The sequence below is a fragment of the Schistocerca americana genome, chromosome 6 (genome assembly GCF_021461395.2).
Source record: "Schistocerca americana isolate TAMUIC-IGC-003095 chromosome 6, iqSchAmer2.1, whole genome shotgun sequence".
NCBI classification, from domain to species: domain Eukaryota; kingdom Metazoa; phylum Arthropoda; class Insecta; order Orthoptera; family Acrididae; genus Schistocerca; species Schistocerca americana.
The window spans coordinates 567,800,708-567,826,947 of record NC_060124.1 but is presented as its reverse complement, the minus strand read 5'-3'; the positions used below and the strand labels follow the sequence as shown (position 1 = coordinate 567,826,947).

At 42.9% G+C, this 26,240-nt stretch overlaps 1 protein-coding gene and 1 pseudogene across 1 annotated transcript in view; one reads left to right on the top strand and one right to left on the bottom strand.

The window, feature by feature from the left end:
* LOC124619548 overlaps nucleotides 1-26,240 on the top strand; it is a 347,023-nt gene that overhangs the window by 18,178 nt on the left and 302,605 nt on the right. The gene's annotated exons all lie outside the window — the stretch shown is intronic.
* LOC124620435 lies at nucleotides 10,814-10,931 on the bottom strand (annotated as a pseudogene).

The window sequence follows — 26,240 nt, the reverse complement described above, 5'->3', positions numbered from 1 at the left end:
CTATATCTTTCACATCACTTGCAGCGCCATCTGTTGTTGAAAATTGTAACTACTGTAATTTCGAAAGTTTGTCCGCCTGAAAATGTACTGTTGTCCCAAGCATATTGCAACAAACGGTGTATTTCTATCGCCGCTCGTTTAGTTTTTATTGCCGTTTCAAATATACCGGTCATTTTTGAAACACCCTGTATAAGGTTCTTGGTAGAACTATTTGAGTTGCTCTTTCATTTTACATAAAATTTATAACTGTAAGTTTAATATAATAAATATTATAAAGCATTAAAACCCCGATATTCATTTATAAACACCCTGTTCTACGAGTACAAACAGAAGTAGTAGAGGCAACCCACAGGGAGTTATAAAAACATTTTATCCAAGCGGCACGACTGCCGAAGGGTATCGAACACATTCTGTTCAGGTAGGTTAATACATTAGGAAAGGGGGTGGCCAGACTTGAAATCTCTCTGAGACAGACACGAAATTTTTCAGACTTTTGGATTACACATGAAAGTCTAGAGCGTGGATAGGATGTGATTGGGACGTAGCCTTCTTTCTTTAGCTGGCGATGTGCTTTCGGCAACTTGCTTTTGAAGCATCTATACGTAGTTCTTTTCACCTTTTCGTCGTTCTGACCGCGGTTTGCTACAGGTCTTCATGCTGGTGTAGCTTGTTTAAGTCGCTTCATACCTGCATAATAACTGAACCCAAATCAAAATGAATGTATTTGTTATAGAGGAGCTTTGGTTCCTCTCCACAAATCTTAATCGCACACTCCCGCATATACAAATAACAGGATGTGACCTAGTAACATATTTCATCTTTTAGTCTAGTTGTACCTTACGGCGTCATTTCTACTCGATTCAGTTTAGTACATTAGTTATTCGACTTATACATAAAATATTATCCAGTCTTTTATAACACCACATTCGGAAAGTCTCTATCAAATTAATATCCGTACCGTTTATACTTGACTTTATTTATCACAACTGCCATGCATCATAATCAGCGTGCATTACGTTGATAAAGCCTGTAATCTAAATTAATTTCCACTGAAAAATGGAAGTACAGGTAGGGATAAATTAACGTTAGTCATTATCACATCTATTAAAATTCCGTATTAATTTCCTCTCCTGGAGCATTACTTAAAAAAGTGCCTGAGAGCCCTGTTGAATGCATGTTCAACGAAGGCTCACAGAGCAGACACGGGAGGACCAATGTTAAGGCCTGCCGTTTTGGCGGGGCGCTTCTAGGTGCTTCAGTCCGGAACCACGCTTCTGCTACGGTCGCAGATTCGAATCCTGCCTCGGTCATGGATGTGTGTGCTGTCCTCAGGTTAGTTAGGTTTAAGTAGTTCTAAGTCTAGGGGACTGATGACCTCAGAAGTTAAGTCCCATAGTGCTCAGAGCCATTTGAACTAATGTTAAGCTATTAGTACCGAGGGGCTACGCCACCGCGAAGAAATCTGAAGCGCCGTTTTACTGTGTGTGAACAGAGGCCCGGTGGAAAGGTGCAGTCTGTGCTTCCTTGGACAACAACAGTGCTTGCATACTAAGCGACAGGAGGCTACTGAGTAAATAATTTATAACGCTGCACGCCCGCCGCCAACAAGGATGCACTGCGACTTTTTCCCGCAAGCTAACCGTGATACAGCATACAAATTTTTAAGGAACTGAACAATGCATTAGTCCCACATTCTGGGAAATGCTGGGCAAGGGACAGTCCAGAGACAAAATCTATGAGGTGGGATGACAGGAGGCCATACTGCACCTGTGTGTTTGGGAGCGTGGGCCCAGCAGCGTTGAAGCTGACCCCCAACCTAACTGATGTTGCTGATTTATGAGAGAAAGATAATAGTTAGAGCAGCTGTCCCATCTGGCGCGCAGGTCGCCCAGTGTGGCGTCGAATGTAATAAGACCTGCACCAAGGCGGCCGGACCTGCCCCGCAGGGGGCCTCCCGGCCATTGACGCGAAACGCTCTTTTCAATTTTTTCCTTGGTTAAAATAAGTTATGGAGTGAGGGAACGGAGCCCGCCTGTTTGTACGTGGAGGAGTCCTTACTGGCTGGAACAAGAAAGCTGCTGTTTCTCAGTTTCAGCACTAAAAATCCTCACTGTAGACTAACTGCATTAAATCAGAGTATGGAAGAGAGACTACTGCCTTATCAGCACACATCTGATTGATCGGCTCTTCGAAGAACCGCTATCTCTGGCGATCAGAATCATGCACAAGGCTCGCACTCTCGACGAAAGACGCAACGAAAGAGTAAAAATGCATTTCATGTGTTCGGAGCTCTCGGTAGAGCTCTTCCGTCGGAGAGAGGCAGCGACCTTAGAAGACACTCGCGTGTGCACTGGTAACTGTAAAAATGGTGAGCAAGAGTAGTGTTTGAGAACGGAGTTGCAGGAACCATGCGAAGACTTCAGACTAATATTAGGAGTTTCACATTTTCATTCCAAGTATGCTTATTAGTAATCACGGGCTCCACAAGTGCTCAATCAAGGCAATAGGAGGAAGTGAGATACATTTTTTTGTGGTTCTTTCCTTCGTCCTTGATTAACAGTCGGCGATCACTGCACATATCTATCAACTTTGATGATATCCCATATAGATGCCGATTCTAACGTTTCCACTTCAGATCCATTATCTGACCATTACTAAGTTGTTGAAAAGTTAATTCGATTGTAACCTGTGTTGATACTTCATAAAAGTATCTGTTCTTTGTTAATCGTGCGCTTTGTATTTAACTTGAAATCTAAGGGGACTTGTAATAAATAAAATTTATTGTGACAATTTTTCATTTGGTAGTTTGTTGAGTCTATCATTTTTGTGTGTTTCATTTATGCAAGTGCCACTCCTGTTTATTTAATTCGCTTCAGCAAGTTATCCATCGAGTGGCACCTGTAATTAAATGTAGTACAGTGACTGATCCGTTTTTCGGTGAGGTCAGCCAGTTCTGACATCTACAGGGGTCTTAATCTCGCGCTGTTTATGGTCCCTTTATCCTTATAATCTTACAGTCTCTGCTACAGCAATGGAATTTTATAGTCGATGATACTACATTTATTTTCTAGAAATATTTTTGCTTGGTAATGCTAATCTACATTTTAACACCTGTACAAAAATTTCTTGCTCAAAGAGTAAAACCGGTCCACTAGTCTTAGCGTTTCATTATACAATCTAATTCTCTCAGCCTCATCTTACCTAATTCAACTTCTGTTCTGTATCCTTGATTTGCAGTTATTCACGTTAATCCTGTAAGTTCTTATGAAGGCAGTATCCATTCCGTCCAAGAAATCATCCTGGTCTTTTGTAGTCTCTGTCAAAATTACGTCATTACCAGCAAATTACAATGCATTTTCTTCATGTTTCACAGCACTAATTACCTTTCCAAATTTCTTCACAGTTTCCTGTAATGGTTGCTCAATTTACAAACTGAATAAACCCGTCTCATCCTCTTCTCATTTATTAGCTATGTTCCACACACTTCGATCATTAAAACTGTAGCAGCTTGCTGCAGAAGCTGTACATAACTTTTACCTTCTTGTATTTTGTTCAAAATAATTCAGATGCGCGCATTACTGTGATATATTTCTCTCCCCTGAAGGAAATAACATTAATGTAAATTCCACAACGATGTAATTTGGTACAGGCCCATTTGTGCTTTAGATAGACTACAGTAACGGCTCGTGAGCGCAGGAATTAATGTAACAAAAATAAATATATGATTCAAAATTAAACACATCACTTTCCTGTCTTTTTATGGACTTAGATAAACCGTGAAAAATAGCAACGAAGTGATGAGCTATGTGATGTAAAGTAGGCCCTACGTGAGTCAAAACAGCAGGGAAAAAAAGTCCCATGAATCATAAACGCAGCACTGAGACAAAATTACAAGAGTCAGCAGCCCGGAAAGAAGAAAATCCACGTCAGACAAGGTAAATATACTGCTTTAGTATTCTGTCATCCGCGGACTCCAATTACCGTTGACACTCCGCGCCAAAATGAGAAAATCCTGAGATGTCCTCTCCGAAGTACAGAGTCGCACTTACTGATTGATGGTCGAGGCTGATTGGCATAGGTCACACTTTGAATATCATGAATCATGCAGTACCAGAAATCAGAAACTTTACGCAATTCGTGAATTCGAAAACAAGTATCCAATTACCTGTAGCGCTGGAATACCAGACCGAGTTATTTCGCTGCTGAATGAACAGAGTTGGTGGCGGATACAGGCGCATACGAGAAAAGGAATAACAGAACATTATGTAGATTTCCGCGAAAATAAAATCGCCGAGAATATTTGTAACGAGGTGAACCTCATTTTAGCACGCTCGTAGCACTGTGGACTGGCCGCTTGAGTGGGTCCAATTGGCTGCTGAAACTGCCGTTCTCAATTATTAGCATTGTATGTTGTCATACAGTCCGCCCGTTACGCCCTTGTACCCAAACGTCCGGGTAAACGTGTACACACACACGGGCAATTTCGTCTAATTGCAAACAATAATACATGTGTGCCTGCCAAGGATATTGCGCATGAACAGTACGCAGTCGCTGAAGTTCGATAAGGTACAATCGCAGTTTGTACCACGGGGAGACAAACTCGAAGTTCGTAATGCGTTCAGGTGCCGTTAATTCAGGAGATAAGTAGAATGTGTGTCCTTGTGATGGGTGTGCTCTGCAAATGAGTGTGCCTGTACACACACACACACACACACACACACACACTCACACACACACACACACATATATATATATATATATATATATATATATATATATATATATATATATATATATATATGTGTGTGTGTGTGTGTGTGTGTGTGTGTGTGACTGTGTAAGAGGAATTACCTATACCTTTATTATTGTTCTAGGCAGTGCAAATATAAGTAAGGTTTTACGTTCGAAACTAATTTTATCCCAGCACGAAGACATTCCTGTAGTACATCGACGGAAATTATGGTATTTTTTGAAGACATATTATGAATACGAAGAAACTGCATTCATATAAGTACAGTCCACAATCATTGTCCAACATAGTATTTTATACGTATATGTCACCCCGTTCGATGTCCTTCTGCGTGTGTTGCACTTAAACTCTTTTCATATTTACGGCTCTAGACCGGTTAGTGGTCGCGTTCACGGTTGAGAGGTGAACGTGTACAAAAGCCACTTGAGAGACCCGGGTTCAGTTCCCCGTATCGCAGTAGATTTTCTTCCATTGGTGGGAGAATAAGAACTGGGTGCAGTAAACCCCGTAGCGCCAACTCAGCGGCTCGCTAAGTGAGACAAGGCAGCGCTAAGACACGGATAGCTGACAACGGCAAGGGGAGCGGTATGTTGGTCCAATGTTCTCCTCAATACCGCATCCAACTGATTCAGTGCTGCTAAGGATAACACGGCGGCCGATTTTCATCGTGTGTTGCTCTTGCCTGAAGGTGGAGACACTTTTCACAACACTGTAATCTTTCGCTGTAAAATAATTTGCATACTCTGACCATATCCAGCCACCACTATTACTATCTGTACCATGTTTTACTTGCTCCCTTCCTCTTTTGAATATTCCGACATCCCTGTATTCTGTTCTAATGAAACACGTGTTTTTTCATTAAGTACATCGTCTGTCCCTCTGTCATCTGCCTATAATCTTTTCCTATTTTTCGAACGCACCTCATTTCATTGCCAACACAGCCGCGCTCCACCGTTTATCCCATCTTGGTTAACATTTACTCTGCATAGGAACAATCATTAATTCCGGCTGCTGCGACTTCTGCAAATTAAAGTTAGGGTGAACAATTCCTTCTAAACCTTCCTCTTCCCATTTCATATGGTTTCATTTGTTAAGAATAATCCATGTACTAGATCGTTCGTTTTAGATTAGATATTCCTCGAATGGTAAACTTGTTGTGTCCTGAGAAGGAGTAAGAATTATTTTCTCCTTTCACTGTCGGAGAGCTCGTTCGTTTGAATCCCCCAGATACACGCAACTTACTTTTTCAATAACTCATTCAGCGGTTTGGCTGTCTTATTGGAGTTGCTTAGAAAATGCCTATAGTACCCCACGAGTCCTAAATACGCTTTCAGCTGTGTTGTCGTTTGCGGTTTCGGGTATTTCCTAATGGCTCCCACTTTGGACAGATCCGGCTGAAGTCCCTTGGCTGTCAACACATGACCCAAAAAAGTGACTTCTTTTCTCAAGAATTCGCACTTACCTATTTAAAGCCTTAATGTGTTTTGTCTTAACCGTTCAAGCATCGCTTCCAATCGGATGTTATGCTCCTCGAGCGAAGTTCGCACAATGACTAGATCATCCATTTATACGAAAACTTGATTACCCTGCATTCCTGTCAACATTATGTTCATCAATCTGTGGAACGTGGTGGTGCTGCCTTCAAATCCACGGCCATCTTACTGTACTCAAAGTGAGCTGTGGGCGTGTTAAACGCAGTTTCCTCTCGATCTATTTCATCTATAAGTACATTGAGAACCCCTTCTCCAGTCCAGCGTTGGAAAGTATTTTGGTTTCCGAAAGTTGCTGGTATTTCGTCCATACGTTGAAGAGGATATACCATATTGAGAAATATCCCATTTAACCTTCTTTAGTCGGCTGTTACTCTCCATTTCTGTTGTGTGCTTACATCTACTTTCTTAGGCAAAATAATCAACGAGAAATTCCGAGGAGTATTACTAGGCGATGTTATTCCATCTGCTGACATTTTGTCAACCTCTTTCTTCAGTGCCTTTTCCTGGGTATGCAGTCGACTGATAATCGTTGGTTGGTTAGTTGATTCAGGGGAGGGGACCTAACGACGAGGTCATCGGTCCCATCGGATTAGGGAAGGATGAGGAACGAAGTCGGCAGTGCCCTTTCAAAGCAACCATGGTGGAATTTGCCTGAAGTGTTTTATGGAGATCACGGAAAACCTAAGTCAGGGTGGCGAGACACGGGTTTGAACCGTCATTCTCCCAAACGCTGGTCCAGAGTGCTAACCACTGCGGCACCTCGCTCGGTCTGACAATCGTGCCGCCGCTTCCGGTAGCTGTGGTATTTGATGCTTCACGAGTGTTGCATGCGTTAAGCGATCGCCCGGTAAGTGGAACACGTCGTCGTAGGCGATACACAATTCTGTAATATATTGTTTCTCTTCGTTGTTCAAAAGGTCTATTCACATGTTCTCTAGCAGAAGGCCGTTTCTAGACTTAACAACTGCGGGCGGGGCTCTTGGTACTTGTCTGAGTTTGCAATGGTTTAGTGGAGGTACAGGCTCTCCAAATACTTTGGCTGTTGGTACTCGCCTGCCTTCCTTGCGAGTGTTTATCATGCCAGTAGTACACGTTCAGTCTTTCACAGTCACTAGTGCGTCTGGGAAGAATACACCCAGTCGTATCTCTTGTCTCTGAATACCAGCTTCAATCCCTTTAAATCGTCTTAGTCTTACTTGCACAAAACGCTCTTCTCGAGGTCCTATCCGCGTTTCTGTTTTAACCTCTGATTCCTGTTGCAGCTGGCTTCTTGCCAGTTGACTACTGTTTATTCGTTGCGGCCTGTCGACGCAGTTTTTTTTGGCGAAATTCTCTTCCGCGACTCTTCCTTTTTTGTGATGCTGATAACCTTACTCTGGTCTAGTGCAGCTTGTGCTATCGTCCTGTTCGGCTGCCTCTGTCTGGGACCCGTATCTATAGTCCAGCTTGTGTTTAATTTCCTGAGTAAATTTCTCATTCTTGAATGAGCGGCTGCCAGTTTCTGCACTATCGCTTCCCTGTTTGCGTACCCCTGGTGTCTTATAACACGTAGCCGTGCCTTTGCGCCAAATCTCATTCCCTCGGTTCCTTTCTCATGTCTTGCGTGTCCTGTGTCAGCACCTCTGTTTGGCGCCACTGCCAGTTTGACTACTGTTGCATATTCATCTGCCTCTTGCAACTCGACCCACTCGTTCCCTTTTCAAGTCGTCGGTCTGCATAGTCAATAATTACGTGGTGCTAGTCCAGGAAGTCCCTTCCCACTAAACCATCAAAGGGTAAATCAATACCTGCACCAGTGACCTGGAAATTCATCACACATCTTGTCCCCTATGGAGTATACAAGACTAATTTTCCTCTCCGTACCATTCGGAGATCCTCATTTGCAATCCTTCGAATGTTCACATCTTCCCTTTTATCCCAGGATCTCCTGGGCTTCAATCCTTCCTCCTTTACTGTACTTAAACGCGACCCCCTGTCTGTTTATAAGTTTACTGAGAGGTACATGAATCTGGGCATTTCAGTTGAATAAAACATTCTTTTTGGTGCAGTCCACGGTACGTATGATGCCGGATGCAGCTTAATGTGTCTGCTCCCTTATGCTTTCCGTTCGTTTCCTTGTCCACTCTTCTGATGCATTTTCAGCCATCGGTTCTCCGTACAATCCCTGGCGTAGTGTTCCGCGCGGTGACAAGTGCCTGATTTGATTCGATCCACCTACATCGAAACACACCCATCCCCCACCTGTCACCAGAATCAGTTTGTCACACTTTTCGTGTCTCGAGAGTGAGTAAGAAGGACACGTTTTAATTACAAGGGCTTACCTCGATCGATGGCATCGAAGAGCGACTTTCGCGTGGGCTGCTGGTAGAACTCCACCCTGTAAAGAATCTACAAGCTCAGAGGGTGTTTGGAGATACAGAACTCGCTGTACATATCAAGGAATCTCAGACTGAATTAAACTCTGAATAACAAAGTTCAATGACAGTTCACTTCTGGTACTACTGACTTTAAGTCATCTGTTCAACGCATGATACTCCTGTATGCGGTTCACTGAGCTCTAACAATCAGCTGCTTCCTATCTCGCGATTCTGAGACTGTCTTCTCAGTACTGTCTCGTTCCCGACACTGTTCTAAGTCCTCAGCCTGGCGACGACCGCCACAGGGGTATCTTCCCAGGAGACTACCTACTGTGCTCTCCTTTGGGGCCAGTCCCCTCTTTACAGCGCTCACCAAGTTTCTCGAACATTCCCTCTGACGCACATCGCCGGCAAGGGAGTGTACATTACCGTATTTGGGGCAACACGTGATGCACTTGTGTCACTGTGAAGGGCTACTGTAGGGACCTGGGTCACGCGCTGGCTCACCGTCGTCCATCTCCTATGTGTACAGTCTATTTTCCGTCCCTCACCAGCCTGTCGCTTCCGCCAGCTTCCCTATACAGCACCTCGCTACAACTTAAATATAAAGCCGTATTTTCTCTCTTACTATTGAAGTCCGCGACTTAATGGACCCTGCACGAATCGGTCACAGAATTGTTACGAACAAGTATACGCTCTAAGTTCCTGCCACTGTGAGAACGAATTTTTATGTTTTTTAGTATTATTCGAATGAAACTAAATATATTCTCCGTGCATACACGTTTCAGTACGCATATATGTGCGCTGAGAAAGAATTTTAAGTTTTGTATTTGGGTATCCAGTTTCCTACGGTGACTTCATGTTCTAGAGACCATGTGTTTGGATTTTATTTTCTGTCAGCAAAGTAATTACTTCAGTATTAGTATTGTAATGTATATTAAAAGAGAAAGTATTTACGTTATAAACGTTGATGTGATTATTTAAACAGCGTGGCAGACTCATTGCCGAAACTGTCGAATGTGCAACTTGTCTTCTGACCAGTTTGATGCAGCTCTCTGCTGCTGCATCCTCTTCGCCTCACGGTAGCACTTGCACCCATCGTCCTTAAGTGTCTGGAAGACATGCTCCAATCTCTGTCTCTACCTACCGTTCTTGCCTCTACTTTTCCCAGTGTTATGATGGGGAGCTTTCTCTAATAGCTTAAGACTTGTATTGTCATCTAGTCCACACTGTTGTTTCCAAAATGTTCCTTACTTAGCGACTCTGTGCAGTAGCTCCACATTCCTTATCTTAACAGTCAACATCCTTCTGTAACCCCATGCATCGACTCTAGTCTGCTCCAGTTTCCCGTAGTGTATTATTCATTTCTGTACAAAATTCTGTTCAAGAAACACATTCTCAGAAATTTCTTACTCAGCTTAATGCTGATGTTTGATAGTAGCAAAATTATTACGGCCTTGAATGACGTCATTGCCTGAGCTAACCTCCTTTTTGCATCCTTGCTTTGTTCCTCAGGTGTTATTATGCTTCCAAGGTAGCAGAATTCCTTAGCTTCGTCTACTTCGTGATCATCAAATCTGATTTTCAAGTTTATCGCTTATCTTATTTACACTGCTCCTCATTACTTTCATTTTTCTTCTGTCTACTCACAAACCATATTCTGTTGAATCCATTGAGCACGTCCCATTATTCTTCAATTCCATTGAGCATTGAAAAGCCATCAATTCATTTTATCATTCACATCCTTTCCAACTTAATTTTAATCCTGCTCTTGAACCTTCCTTTTGCATTCTTGTAGGTTCTTCGATGTGGAGGACGAACATCAGTGGAGAAAGAACGAGTCTATTTCACTCTGGGCCTTCCATTCTTGTTGCTCTGTCTTGCTTCATGTAGATATTGTACAATACTTGGATTTCAGTACAACTTACATGTATTTTCCTTTGATTTTTCGAACATTTTGAAAATTTTTGCTTTGTCTAATACTTTTTCTGTAAAAAGCCCGTTATATGACGCACTCCGTCTTCAGGCCACAAGTGGCTCATCGGGACCATCCAACCGCCGTGTCATCCTCAGATGAGGATGCAGATAGGAAGAGCGTGTAGTCAGCACACCGCTCTCCCGGTCTTTATGATGGTTTTCTTTGACCGGAGCCGCTACTACTCGGTCGATTAGCTCCTCAGTTGGCATCACGAGAATGAGTGCACCCCGAAAACTGGCTACAGCGCATGGCGGCCCGGATGGTCACCCATCCAAATGCCGGCCACGTCCGACAGCGCTTAACTTCGGTGATCTGACGGGAACCGGTGTATCCACTGCGGCAAGGCCGTTGCCCACGTTATATGAAGGAGTATTTATTTTTCTCAAGTGTTGCCTTCATTATCAAACGCAACGTTGGAGTTACCTCTCTGGTACGGTTGCCACCTGGTCTTGATCCGTTAGATTAACAATACTCTTGTTCGTTCTTTTATGTACTGTATTTGTCAGTAATTATGGTGCATTAGCTGTTAATTTACTCGTAAGATGGTTCTCGCAATTATATACCTAAGTTATCTTCAATACTGAGTGGATTACGTCTTTGAGAAGATCAGATAGTATGTCTCCAGCCCCACACTTCACACACACTGATTTGATTAATTGTTTTATTGGCACTTTCCCGAAAGATGCATTAATCCCGATGATATACTGTTTATTTCCTCTGTCTTCATTGTTCCCATTTCTTTCGAAGCTCTGTTATATTCAACATCGACTTCACTTCAGTAGACCGTACTTCCCACTCGCAGAGAGCCTCAGTGTAGTATTTCCTATATTTCCCTTCTCTGTGCTTAACAATGGAATTCCTTTAACACTCTTAGCGTTCTCGGCTTTGATTTTAGCTTCACTGAGAGTGAAGCTTTTGACGGAAATTTCTTTCTCAATTTCTTCACATTGTTGCTACACTTATTTCCCTTTAGTTTCCATGAACTTACTATTGATTCCATTTGTGAGTGATGTATTCCCGTCTGATCTTGAATATTTTTATACTTACATGAAATATACTCGCAGCTGCGAATACGAACAACCATCATCTGTACAAGGGAATGACGATAGTGAAAACTTGTAGTGGGCTGGGAGTTGAACCCGCTTTACGTGAGCTGTCGCCTTAACCGCTTTGTTATACGTGCACGGCTTACAGGGTGACCCAAAATTACGTATGTCGTCATTCCTGAGTCACAGTCTTTACTCGTACACACATTATGTAATTCCCGTACGTGGGATTACATTTTAATTGAAAGTCATTGCATCGTCCTTTTTAACAACACAAGCAATGCACCATAGTATTTTTATGCTTCCTTCTTTTGTCGATCAACTGAAATATTTCTTCTGTTACCTGAAGTTTCCACGTAGTTACCATTTGTATACTTGCATTTACCAGTGCCACTTTTTGGTTGCCCTTCGCTTTTCAGTTGAACTGCCTGCTGTGGTATTCACTATCGCAGAAATCACAGTCTCCGAGCATTTCAAACGCTTTCAGTATCCCACTTGTTTGCATACTGATTCTTCTTGACGACGCTACCAAAGTGAAACGTGCCTTTAATCCTGCTATTCAGCTCAATATCACACCCATTATGGAGAGATGCTGACTCAGCTTTCGAGGTAAGCAAATGGTCAGCTGTTATACACAAAACAGGACGAGCGGTTCTAGGCCCTTCAGTCTGGAACTGCGCGACCCCTACGGTCGCAGGTTCGATTCCTGCCTGGAGCATGGATGTGTGTGATGGCCTTAGACTAGTTAGGTGTAAGTGGTTTTAAGTTCTAGGGGACTAATGACTTCAGATGTTAAGTACCATAGTGCTCAGAGCCATTTTTTGAACATACCTCTGAGTGCCCCAAATGGTGGACGAGTGTGTTAGAAATACCTACAGAGACGTGCGGTTGAGCAGTGAGGTATTTTATTGTGATTCATCGATCACCTCAAATGAGAGCGTCAGCGCATTACAACTTAGCATGGGGAACAGCTTTGTCCCGCCAATCAGCACGCGGGAAATCGTATAGGTTTGCACGACGTTGTTGCGATTTTAACAGACTACTCGCCAAACGGCTCACCTTGCTTTTGTTCACTGCCGAGTCTCCATAGACATTCTAGTCACTGACAGCTCTCTGCTTGGAACGCACCCCCATTACAGATGCCATTTGAAAACTATGTATAGTGCCGCCACCAATCGGAACTGCATGAAACTATAAGAGCTGAAGCGTGAATATTCCTCGATGTCGCACGACAGTTTCAGCTCTATTTCAACCGAAACTGGCCGAGAAAAAAATGTGTTGCGTTACTTATTGAATGTTCTTTGTCGAATGACTTCTGCCACAATCGTTTTGCGAGAAGCAATGTTTTGGTCTAACCAGGTATTACTGCAGTATGAACTTCCTGTAGATTTGTGATTACGAAGACCAGGATTTCAAGGTTGTCGGCCTTATACATTGAGGTGATGAAAGTCATGGTATACTTCTTAATATCGAGTCTGACCCTTTTTTTTTGTTTGTCCAGTGTAGTGCAGAAGCTCGATGTGGCATAGACTCGACAAGTCGTTGGAAGTCCCCTGCATAAATATCGAGCCATGCTGCCCTTACGACTGTTGATAACTGCAAAAGTATTGCTGGTGCAGGACGTTGTAGACGAAGTGAACTGTTGATCACGTCCCATAAATGTTCCGTATGATTCATGTCGGGCGATCTGGATGGCCAAGTCATTCACTCGAATGTAACAGAATTTTCTTCGAACAAGTCTTGAACAACTGTCGCCCGGTGACATAGCGCATTGTCTTCCATAAAAATTAAATCATCTTTTGGGAACATGAAGTCCATGAAAGGCTGCAGATTTTCTCTAAGTCAATGATCGGTTCAGTTGGGTCACAGGATCAAGTCCATTCCATGGCAACACAGTTCGCACCGTTACGGAACCACTTCCATCTTGCACGGAGTCTTGTTGACAACTTTAGCCCATGGCTTCGTACGGACTGAGCCACACTCGAACCCTATCACCAACTCTTACCGGCTGAAATCGGGACCCATCCTTCCAGGTCACGAGTTTACAGTTGTAAAGGCTGAAACTGATTAACCCTGGTAAGGTGCTTAAGACAGCATGGCTACCCCGATCGGCCGTGGTTAGTGTTAATGCCTGAAATTTGGTATTCTTGGCACACTCTTGATACTGTGGATCTTGGAATATTAAATTGCGTAACGCTATCCCGAATGGAATGTCCCAAGCTTCTATCTCCAACTACTATTCCGTGTCCAAATTCTGTTAGTTCCAGTCGTGCTGCCACGACAACGTCGGAGACCTTGTCACATGACAGTACAAATGACAGTTCTGCCAATGTCCTGCCCTTTTATACCTCGTGTATGCGATACTATCGTTGTCTATATATGTGTTCATAGCTGTCTCAGTATAGAACCTAAAGAGGACTTTTTCACGTAAAATAAGGTCTAGAGAGGAATTTTGGAGGGAACCTCGGTTTTTACACAGATTTTTTTAGTAAACACTATGGAAAAAATAAATAACGTGAACTTGTGAATTTGAACAAAGACATAGCAAATAAATGTATACGCTGCGCTGAAATCAAAGCTATGTATGGCACACCGTCCCCTGTCTTTATAACGCAATAATGAGTCAACATGCCGTTGCATCGGTGACATTTGAGTCTCTTTTCTCTGTAGCTCAGAAGATATAAGACATACAGCACAGACTCTACACTGCATTTCCGCTTTGAGAATATGTTCACACGCCGCAGCGTTGCGGCAAACCCAGCCATCCTCTAGTTAAATGCCGTCCGACAATATACAAATGTACTAAAGGAACAGAGCCGTGTAGTTACGAAGTGAAGTTGCGTTGCTTGTTGAGTCACATTGAGTACCGCGCTTTAAATGCAGTTTTGTCATTCCTAGAGAGAAAACTTGAAAAACTAGGCTTTTCCGGCAGTCGGTTGGAGAAGATCCAGTTTCACAACTGACATTCGAGTAATTTTATGCCAAACCTGTCTAAAACTAGCAAGTAATCACACGTTATTTTTATCATTCATTTTTTCTACCAGTCTCCTTGGTAGTCTTCTTCCCGCGGATTTTCAAATCCAAATTTAAAATTAGGTTACTGACATGCGTATGAGATTCAACTGAAATTAAAATTTTACCTGATATTGTTCTTATTTTTATGTTACTGCCATCCTGTTTGTGTTCGTATGTTTTTCTTTTAGACAAACCATGACAAAAAGTCATATTTCCTTGAACGTAAAGATTCCGCAGCTTTTATTACGAGCGTCGTTAGGTAGAAGAACAAACAATACAGTCAGCCATTATTTTCCTCTATGATAAGCGGCGTATTGGGCAGGTTTCTTTTACACTTGTGTGAGGCTTTAGTGTCAGCTAACACGCAATGGAACGTGCTGAAGAACCCTACTTTTAAGGGCTTCCAGGCGAGTATATACCAGAAGAGTCGCCAATGGACCAAACTTCTTTGAAACAGGTGTATGAAAAGCCTATTGCTGAAGTTAAAGTAGAAGTTGTTAACCACTACACTTGGATTTCACTCGACGAGACCGCTGACAGTTGCGACAGATTTGTAGCTTATGTCGTAGTGAGGGAATTAGATTCCACGCCAACAGGAAATCCTTACCTGTCACAGTATTGTAACCCAAACTTTCAGGGTTGTCCTACGCGTGCTATGGCCATGAGAAGATACGGATGGCCGGCCGGTGTGGCCGAGTGGTTCTACGCGCTTCAGTCTGGAGCTCCGCGACCGCTAGGGTCGCTGGTTCGAATCCTGCCTCGGACATGGATGTGTGTGACGACCTTAGGTTAGTTTGGTTTAAGTAGTTCTACGTTCTAGGGGACTTATGACCTCAGATGTTAAGTCTCATAGTTCTCAGAGCCATTTGAACCAAGTTACGGATGAGAAATATTTGCTGTTTGTGAGTGGCTGTACTGCCTACATATTAAATGCAAGGGGAACACTGAAATAATTCTAACCCATCATGATCAGTTGCATCTGCCTAGCCCACGGCTTAATCCATCTAGCAAACGACGTCAGAAATAATTTTTCTGAGGTTAACAGTTTCATTTCCTCTGTTTTCAAAGTATTTCTCAAAGCTTGTTCACGCGTTCAGTCCTATAAAGTTTGCCCGTTATTGGCAAATGGGAGCTTGTTATTATATCATACAGGACCAGAAACTCAAAGAAGCAGTAGACACATTTGACTCTAGAGATTCAACTTCTACTGAAAAGAAGCGCAGAAATCCCTTAAGAATAAAAAGAATGTAGCATCATTGGCTTTTTAAGTATTCCCTTCCAACATCTGTCTGTTGAATTCAATGCCTTGTGTCCGCTTCTCCAACGATGAAAGATAGTGTAGATGTGATCTCCGAGGTGCAGATGTATCTGGAGGAAGTACTTGGTTCAGTGAGTATAGCATGCGTTACTGAATCAAGGAGTATTCTTCTAAGGAATCCCGTTATGGCAATATGAGAAAAGTGTCAGCCATTATTCAGGTAGAGAATTTCGAAGTTGGGTTGTATTAAGGGCCACGAGCATTTGTGTCGATGAAGAATTTTATCTTCCGGACCCTAATGATTGTAGTGACATACTGTATTTCTGTACCGTCTTAGCTGTCTGTCCGCAGATTTTCCCGCCGTCTTACATGTTTATTCTCTTCACGGTTTTGCTGCCGGATATGATCGTCTTCACTACACGATATTTCGGAGATCAATGTGGCCGCCACCATTAGGTGCGATCGCTTACTGCACAATCACGCTGGAGTGATTGTGTACTCAGCGATCGCACCTGAAGGTGGCTCCTGGATGGCTCGCCGAAATATCCTGTAGTGAAGACGATCATATCCGGTAGCATACCCGTGAAGAGCATAAACATGTCTTTCGTCTTGTTTGACGCAACCTTCCTGCAATACAATCTGCTAGATTCTCAATCGTGTCGTTTGTGAGGACCATGCTAATGAACTGGATCTACGAAGTCGTTGAATGTAGGTGACTTACATTGTGGTTTTTTATGAGCACAATCAGTATGAGTACACAACAGTTTTGTTCCATTACTTCATGGTTTCATCTTTTATAGACCTCACAAACGCTAATCCCGTTATCTTTCGTGTTTCTTGTCTACTTTTCAGTACAATGCCTAGATATCCCAAGGATTCCTTGGTCCGTCCCTACTGCATACTGTGCAGTAGTGACAAAAAGCTAGCCCCTCGCTGAAATGCTATGGGTTTCGTGATAGGTTTTCACCTAAACAAGCTGAAGCATGTGAATTACATGCTGTTATAGGATAATAATAAGCGTACCACTTATCCACAATTTTGCATTGTTTCCGTCAATCATAATGGATTGTTGTAGAATTGGTTCCCTTCAAACACAGAAAAGAACTTACCTCACGGCACTCCATTACATCAGTGGCATGTGGTATTGTGTTTTGCTCCTATAGCTGCGTGGTAAGGTATGAAGGTTTTAATGTGTACCCTGCCAACAGAAGTGTACCTGCAGGCAAAGAAAGAACCGGCTTAACTCTGTCGAGGCGGTCATTAAAGCTTTATTTCAACCCAGTGTGTATAGAAATAGAATTCGAGGTATTCATGGACTGAGCGGAGATGAAAGCTATTTATGCACGCCTCCGTAATATTGAATCTCGATGTAGACAATTGTAATGTGCTCCGAATACATAGAAAGAAAGATCCTATATCATTTAGCTACCATATAGCAGGTCAGCAACTGGAAGAAGTTAATTCAGTGAATTATCTGGGAGTAGGCATTAGGAGTAATTTAAAATGGAATGATCGTCGGTAAAGCGGATGCCAGACTGAGATTCATTGGGAGAATCCTAAGGAAATGCAATGCGAAAACAAAGGAAGTAGGTTACGGTACACTTGTTCGCCCACTGCTTGAATATTGCTCACCAGTGTGGGATTCGTACCAGATAGGGTTGACAGAAGAGATAGAGAAGATGCAACGGAGAGCAGCGCGCTTCGTTACAGGATCATTTAGTAATCGCGAAAGCGTTACGGAGATGATAGATAAACTCCAATGGAAGACCCTGCAAGAGAGACGCTCAGTAGCTGGGTACGGGCTTTTGTTGGTTTCGAGAACATACCTTCACTGAGGAGTCAAGCAGTATATTGCTTCCTCCTATGTATATCTCGCGAAGAGGACGCTAGGATAAAATCAGAGATATTAGAGCCCACATACAGGCACACCGACAATCTTTCTTTCCTCGATCAATGGAATGGAAGGGAGAACCGATAGAGGTACTCAAAGTACCCTACGCTACACACCGTCAGATGGCTTGCGGAGTATGGATGTAGATGTAGATTCTAGACTGTGCTGACTAGTGAAGCTAGAAGTTATGGCAGTGGCCACATTTGACTGTAGTGCTATCTCGTGCAGCCTATGTACAAGCGCCTCAACGCAACACAAAGCAGTATGCATCTCTTTGCGATCTTCGACAAGTTGACGGATCCATTATCGATATTCATATCAAATGCTTCAAATGGCTCTGAGCACTATGGGACTTAACTTCTGAGGTCAGGGGACTCCCTAGAACTTAGAACTACTTAAACCTAACCAACCTAAGGACATCACACACATCCATGCCCGAAGCAGGATTCGAACCTGCGACCGTAGAGGTCGCATAGTTCCAGACTGTAGTGCCTAGAACCGTTCGGCCACAACGGCCGCCATATCCGTATCACTTTCTTTTATTTTCAATTTGTACTTTCTGTAAGATAGAGATTTTATTTTAATTATATGCCACGATACACGAAAAAAAAAAAAAGGAAAGTTGTTGCGCTGTAGCTTGTATTAGCAGGCTGAACCAGTCAGCTGGCGTTTCAAGTGGGATGTGGATGTTCATCGTCATTACCTAGAAGGCAACGTCCCTTGCGGATGTATCCGTTGCCTGCAAGGAGCGGCACGCACGCACGCATAGCCTTCCCTCTCACGCAGGCAGCCGCTGCTCCGCCATTAACGAGGTCCTCCGCTCCACCAGCCCTACTCCGCGGCCTGGGGCGACACACACACACACAAAGGAGCTACTGTCCTGCTCCGCAGTGCTGCCAACCTCCTCCTCTGATGCTCAGGTGCTAGAGCTGGCCATAAATGTAGTACACGGCAGCACCTTCCTCTCGAAAAATACTGATGGCATGCATCTGAAACTAGTTTAATGTAAACATGACACTTAAAATCGAAATTGATAATATTGTTTACACCGCTCATTGTCTTGTACTTCCAGTTAGGTGGTACTGCTCTGCCCAAAAGTGCATTCAGCCACAAAAGTAACAGCCAAGTCGATGAATAATGGACAGCCCTGTGTGAGCAAAACCTAGGGAAAGTGATAAGCACTTTCAATTCACAGCATAGGTACAAATAAATTTTTGAAGGAAAAGAGTTTTTATTACGCCGCCATGTTTCTCCCCCCCCCCCCCCCGTCACCGTCCACCGCCCGCCCCCCCCCCCCCCCCATAAGGAGAGACTGTAGAATTATTTATCACCTTCCTTCTCATTTGCCTGTTTGTAGGACTGAGATTTAGATAGAGAGGAATAACTGTAAACTGTCATTCAGTACCTTACTGCTAATTGTGTCCCAACGAACGTAGTATGACACTCGTGATTTGTAAACATCTCAACAGCTATGAAACTTCTATTTTTCTACCACTCATGTAAAGAAACATCAAAAAAGAGCACACATATTCACATTACGATTTCCAGAAATGTTTATCAAGTCGGTCTGGATGAAATATTCCTTAAAATCTCAGTCGAACAAACACCTCAGAGGAGATGTCTTAAACGAACTGATGATGCAGGACAGTTGGGTAGTAGTGTACATGAAAACGTTCTTGCTATTATAACATTTTTTGGAAACTATATGCAACATGCACCACACTAGACGTAACAGAGTTCTAAATCTCGATGTCACAAGAATACATGTTCACTGAATATTTTTCCTAGTGCAAGTCTATTATTATCCGCAAAGTAGTTACAAAATTTTGTTCTAATAATATAGGAAACTTACAAGAACATCATTTTACGACATAGTCTCCTTACGTTTCAACGAACTGGCTCCATCGTTGTACAAGCTTCCTGATGCCCTCATTAAAAAAAAGGTTCTAGTTTGAGCTGCCAGCCAGCAATGCACCTCTTCTTACACTGCTTCGTCCGAGGCAAATCGACGGCCCCTTAATGCATTTTTGAGTGGACCAAACAAGTGATAGTCAGAAGGGGCAAGATCGGGACTGCATGGAGGATGATCCAGGACTTCAAATCTGCGTTTCTGGAGTGTTTCAGCAGTGTGGGCAGCAGTATGCGGACGGGCATTGTCGTGCAATAACACAACACCTTTTGACAGCACTCCTCGGCGTTTCCTTCGAATTACAGGCTTTAGCCTGGCAGTAAGCATCTCACTGTAACCTACACTGTTTATTGTTGTGCCCCTTTCCTCATAATGTTCCATTACTGGACCTTGTGCGTCCCAAAAAACCATAAGCATGTTTTCCTGGGAACAGTTGGGTCTTGAACTTTTTTTTGCACGGCGAATTTGGATGTTTCCATTCCATACTCTGCCGATTGCTCTCCGGCTCATAATGATGGATCCATGTTTCGTTACCAGTAATGATCCAGTCTAAGAAGTTGTCCTCTTCGATAACATAGCGACCCAAATGATTTTTGCAGATGTTCAAGCGCGTTCGTTTATGCAACTGTGTGAGTTGTTTTAGGACCCATCTTTCACAAACTTTATCAAACCCAAGTCTGTTGTGTGACTTCGTAGGCAGAACCGTGACTAATTTGCAGGCAATGTACAACTTCGTCAATAGTTAATCGTCTGTTTAAGAAAATCATTTCACGTGAAAGCTCAGTGGTTTCTTCATTTGTGGCGGTAAGCGGTCGTCCGGCTCCTTCATCGTACGTAACACTTGTGCGAACATTTCGGAATTTTGCAATCCATTCCTAGACACTCCGTTATGGCAAAACACTCTTCTCGTACTGTACCGAAAGTCATCCATGAATTTGGGCCCCTGATACGCTTCCGACCAAAAAAAAATAATCACTGAACGTTGCTCTTCTTTGGTGCAAATAGACAGCGGAACAGCCATAATTAACAGCTCGCTAGCGATAACGAAACTAACCTAGCAGCTTGAAAATTGCAAATATATAAATTGTTCAAATGACTCTGAACACTATGGGACTTAACTGCTGAGGTCATGAGTCCCCTAGAACCTAGAACTACTTAAACCTAACTAACCTAAGGACATCACACACATCCATGCCCGAGGCAGGATTCGAACCTGCGACCGTAGCGGTAGCGCGGTTCCAGACTGTAGCGCCTAGAACCACTCGGCCACTCCGGCCGGCGCAAAGATGTAACAACAAATAAACAAAGCATGCGTCATCAACGAAAATGACAGTATTACCAAAATAAACAAAAGTATAACTAAATTGCAGATAATAATTGACTTACCCTCGTATATTTCTTCCAGAATTCATTTTAGTTGTTTATGTTGTTGGATGGTTTCGGCCGTTGTGGACGAGCGGTTGTAGGCGCTTCAGTCTGGAACAGCGTGGTTGCTACGGTCGCAGGTTCCAATCCTGCCTCTGGATGTGTATGATGTCCTTAGGTTAGTTAGGTGTAAGAAGTTCTAAGTTCTAAGGAACTGATGACCTCAGATTTTAAGTCCCATTGTGCTCAGAGCCATTTGAACCATTTTTGTTGGATGGTTATATCAGACATGATATTGTAATGTGTATTAGAGACTTTTGTCTTAAAAAATTTTAATTGGCACATAATGGCTACAGATATAAACTTGACCATCAGCTAACCTAATTTGTCATAGAATCTGTCAACTTCTTTCTTGCTGAAACATGCTGCTACAAACTGCAGATTCCAATTTTGATGTCTTCTATAAAACCATTGAAAAGTCTATTCTCACATCATTTTTTTTTATTATGCTGATGCTCAATTAAAATGAAATAGTTTAAGGTTGAATAGTGAGTACAATGTTGTTGTTCTACCCATTTTTGTTTACTTCAAACTAGTTTTCGGCTTACTGGCCCATATTCAGGAAACAATTGACTATCTTCTGGAAGGGACACTAGTTCTTAGGTAAGCAAACATTATATGCAGTGACATAGTCTACTTGCAGAGGGTGTTGTGCATAAAACTTCTTTCTTAAAGTTGAAATTACACTTCACCCAAGGAAAAGTTTTAAACATAATAAATACACAGTAGTGCAGGTTGAATACTTAAAATGCTCAAGTTTATGATGTCTCGACATTGGCTGAGAATCTGTTTAACTGTGCCCTCTTACGTTGTGCAACAAATATGTTTTAATGTTGTAATTTAAACTTTAGGCAATGGACAACATTATAGACAATAATTAAATTGCACAGTCTTTCAGTATTACCATACAGCAAATAACTGAGGGGATGGGTTGCAGGTGCTAAAATCGAACAAGGTCATTTGGCTACGCACAGTGAATACAACTGCGGGGTAAGGTTTTTCGATGGGTCGTACACTATGTGACATCTAAGGACGTTCTCCCAGGGAGTGAAGCCGAATTCTTTCAAGAAAATTGGTCACGTTGGTTACTCAAAGTGTAAGAACTAATTGTCATTTGTATCTGCTACGAAGTTGCTCAGTTGTTTGAAGCACTGCGAATAGAACTAGAGAGCAAGTTTTTTCGATAAATGATACATGATGCGACATCTCAGGCACTTCTTTCCGATTAACCATCACCATAGGTGGAACCACAACCTTAGACGCCCACTAGTGGTAAATCTATCCGCCAGACCAACCCTTCGAGGTCCTGAGCAAGGAAAACCAAATTAGTTAAATAAGAGTCTTTAGTCAATCCTTCTTGCTTCCGTGGATTAGGTTTAGGCAGCACGAAATAGTCGCTTGACAATGGAACACCTGCTTGGCTATGTGAAAAAGCATCGGCCAAACATCGCCACCGGCTCCTCATCATACAAACTGCTGCAACAACTGTCTGTCTTAAACAGATGATAACAAACACTGTGCTCAGCCATCTCAGAAAGAGTTGCCCGAATCCCACCTTTACCCTCCTTTACCTTGTAGATCCGTAGTAGTTGTGCGGCTCCAACGGCCAAGTGACTCAACCTCAGTGAATGTAGCAACGTTTTCATAAGGGAAAAAGTAGTTTTTAAAAGCTCTGTATTGGAGTATTCTATGGGGACACTCAGCTGGAGTGGCTGGACGGTTGCCAGCCAAAATATTGTGGCGAGAAATCAACTTGATCCGGCTGCAATCCCGAATATCCAGTATGCCGGGAAAATTTTAAGGATCACCTCTGCGTTTGACCATCATAAGACTACAATAATGTGTAATAGAGAATAGTAAGAAGGACACGCAAAGGGAAAAAGTAATGAAAGAAAACTAGTTCATGACGGAGATTATGAAGTTCAGAAAAAAATAAGAAGTACATAGCAGCCTTGGTTGCAGCTGGACTCTCAAGTAGAATCCCTGTGTGGAGGATTCACCTACAGATGGAAGGAAGTGCCATATCTGGAGCTCTGACAAGCACAGTTAGGGATTTGTCGATGAACCAACCCTTCGCTGCTGGGCCGCTTTATGATTGCCTCCTCCTGAGTGAATACCCCCCGCAGAACGCTGTACCCATTCGTGACGTTTCCACGAGACACAGAAACCCAGTTTCTCCCGCACTATCAGCGCCACACAACTTTGTTTAAGCCACCCGGGCCTGCCCACCATCATCAGTACAGCTGGGTCACATAATGTCTCTCAGCCTGTACCAGTCGACGCCTCACTTACGCGCGGTCACCAGCACCATCTGTGGGACATCACTGGCTGACTGACTGTACTATTGGTAGCCCTGGCATCCAGCCATCTGCAACAGCCAGCTGGTCAGACACATGCAGTGAGATCCAGTCAGCATTGCACATCCCCTCTCTAGCGAACGAAGTGCTTGTTCAACACTGTAGGCAGTCCCATTGGGCGAAAGTGCCCGACGCAGCTACTGCTCTGTCGTCTTGTCCTAGACAGCAGCTGCTCGCTGTAATGTAGAAGCAGCAAAAGCCTTATGCATCCATGTCAGTGCACTTTAGAACCGCGGGTCATCGCCCTTCATCTACCGACTGCCTGGTGCCAGTACTCTGCTCAGCACTTACTTGTCACTGTTACTAAAGGTCTTAAGCAACACGTTGTTGCCTACATGGTCTGAACTTTCCTCATCCTGTTACAAGGAGCCATTTTCCCATACCTAGCTAGCGGCACCCATTACACAATTGTCTCATATAACAATTATTAGCTGTAAGCTTCGTCGTATAAAATGTTACTCACGAACTAAAAAGAGCATCATGGTCGCTTTGGAACCTTGTAGATGGTGTGTAACTGGTATAAGGTAAGCCTCAGACATTGATGTAACTTATAGAAGAGAAGAAATGGGTGCGATCCCAAAGAACTCACTATACTCTAACATAGTTCAAATAGAGTCTAGAAAATGTGTGGCTGGATTTTTTTTTTGGTCATCAGTCTACTGACTGGTTTGATGCAGCCCGCCACGAATTCCTTTCCTGTGCTATCCTCTTCATCTCAGAGTAGCACTTGCAACCTACGTCCTCAATTATCGGCTTCACGTATTCCAATCTCTGTCTTCCTCTACAGTTTTTGCCCTCTACAGCTCCCTCTAGTACCATGGAAGTCATTCCCTCATGTCTTCGCAGATGTCCTATCATCATGTCCCTTCTCCTTATCAGTGTATTCCACATATTCCTTTCCTCTCCGATTCTGCGTAGAACCTCCTCATTCCTTACCATATCAGTCCACCTAATTTTCAACATTCGTCTATAGCACCACATCTCAAATGCTTCGATTCACTTCTGTTCCGGTTTTCCCACAGTCCATGTTTCACTATCATACAATGCTGTACTCCAGACGTACATCCTCAGATATTTCTTCCTCAAATTAAGGCCGGTATTTGATATTAGTAGACTTCTCTTGGCCAGAAATGCCTTTTTTGCCATAGCGAGTCTGCTTTTGATATCCTCCTTGCTCCGTCCGTCATTGGTTATTTTACTGCCTAGGTAGCAGAATTCCTTAACTTCATTGACTTCGTGTCCATCAATCCTGTTGTTAAGTTTCTCGCTGTTCTCATTTCTACTACTCCTCATTACCTTCGTCTTTCTCCGATTTACTCTCAAACCATACTGTGTACTCATTAGACTGTTCATTCCGTTCAGCAGATCATTTAATTCTTCTTCACTTTCACTCAGGATAGCAATATCATCAGCGAATCGTATCATTGATATCCGTTCATCTTGTATTTTAATTCCACTCCTGAACCTTTCTTTTATTTCCATCATTGCTTCCTCGATGTACAGATTGAAGAGTAGGGGCGAAAGGTTACAGCTTTGTCTTACACCCTTCTTAATACGAGCACTTCGTTCTTGATCGTCCACTCTTATTACTCCCTCTTGGTTGTTGTACATATTGTATATGACCCGTCTCTCCCTATAGCTTATCCCTACTTTTTTCAGAATCTCGAACAGCTTGCACCATTTTATATTGTCGAACGCTTTTTCCAGGTCGACAAATCCTATGAAAGTGTCTTGATTTTTCTGTAGCCTTACTTCCACTATTAGCCGTAAAGTCAGAATTGCCTCTCTCATCCCTTTACTTTTCCTAAAGCCAAACTGATCGTCACCTAGCGCATTCTCAATTTTCTTTTCCATTCTTCTGTATATTATTCTTGTAAGCAGCTTCGATGCATGAGCTGTTAAGCTGATTGTGCGATAATTCTCGCACTTGTCAGCTCTTGCCGTCTTCGGAATTGTGTGGATGATGCTTTTCCGAAAGTCAGATGGTGTGTCGCCAGACTCATATATTCTACACACCAACGTGAATAGTCGTTTTGTTGCCACTTCCCCCAATGATTTTAGAAATTCTGATGGAATGTTATCTATCCCTTCTGCCTTATTTGACCGTAAGTCCTCCAAAGCTCTTTTAAATTCCGATTCTAATACTGGATCCCCTACCTCTTCTAAATCGAATCCTGTTTCTTCTTCTATCACATCAGTCAAATCTTCATCCTCATAGAGGCTTTCAATGTATTCTTTCCACCTATCTGCTCTCTCCTCTGCATTTAACAGAATACCACGTTGCACTCTTAATGTTACCACCGTTGCTTTTAATGTCACCAAAGGTTGTTTTGACTTTCTTGTATGCTGAGTCTGTCCTTCTGACAATCATATCTTTTTCGATGTCTTCACATTTTTCCTGCAGCCATTCCGTCTTAGCTTCCCTGCACTTCCTATTTATTTCATTCCTCAGCGACTTGTATTTCTGTATTCCTGATTTTCCCGGAACATGTTTGTACTTCCTCCTTTCATCAATCAACTGAAGTATTTCTTCTGTTACCCATGGTTTCTTCGCAGCTACCTTCTTTGTACCTAAGTTTTCCTTCCCAACTTCTGTGATGGCCCTTTTTAGAGATGTCCGTTCCTCTTCAACTGTACTGCCTACTGCGCTATTCCTTATTGCTGTGTCTATAGCGTTAGAGAACTTCAAACGTATCTCGTCATTCCTTAGTACTTCCGTATCCCACTTCTTTGCGTATTGATTCTTCCTGACTAATGTCTT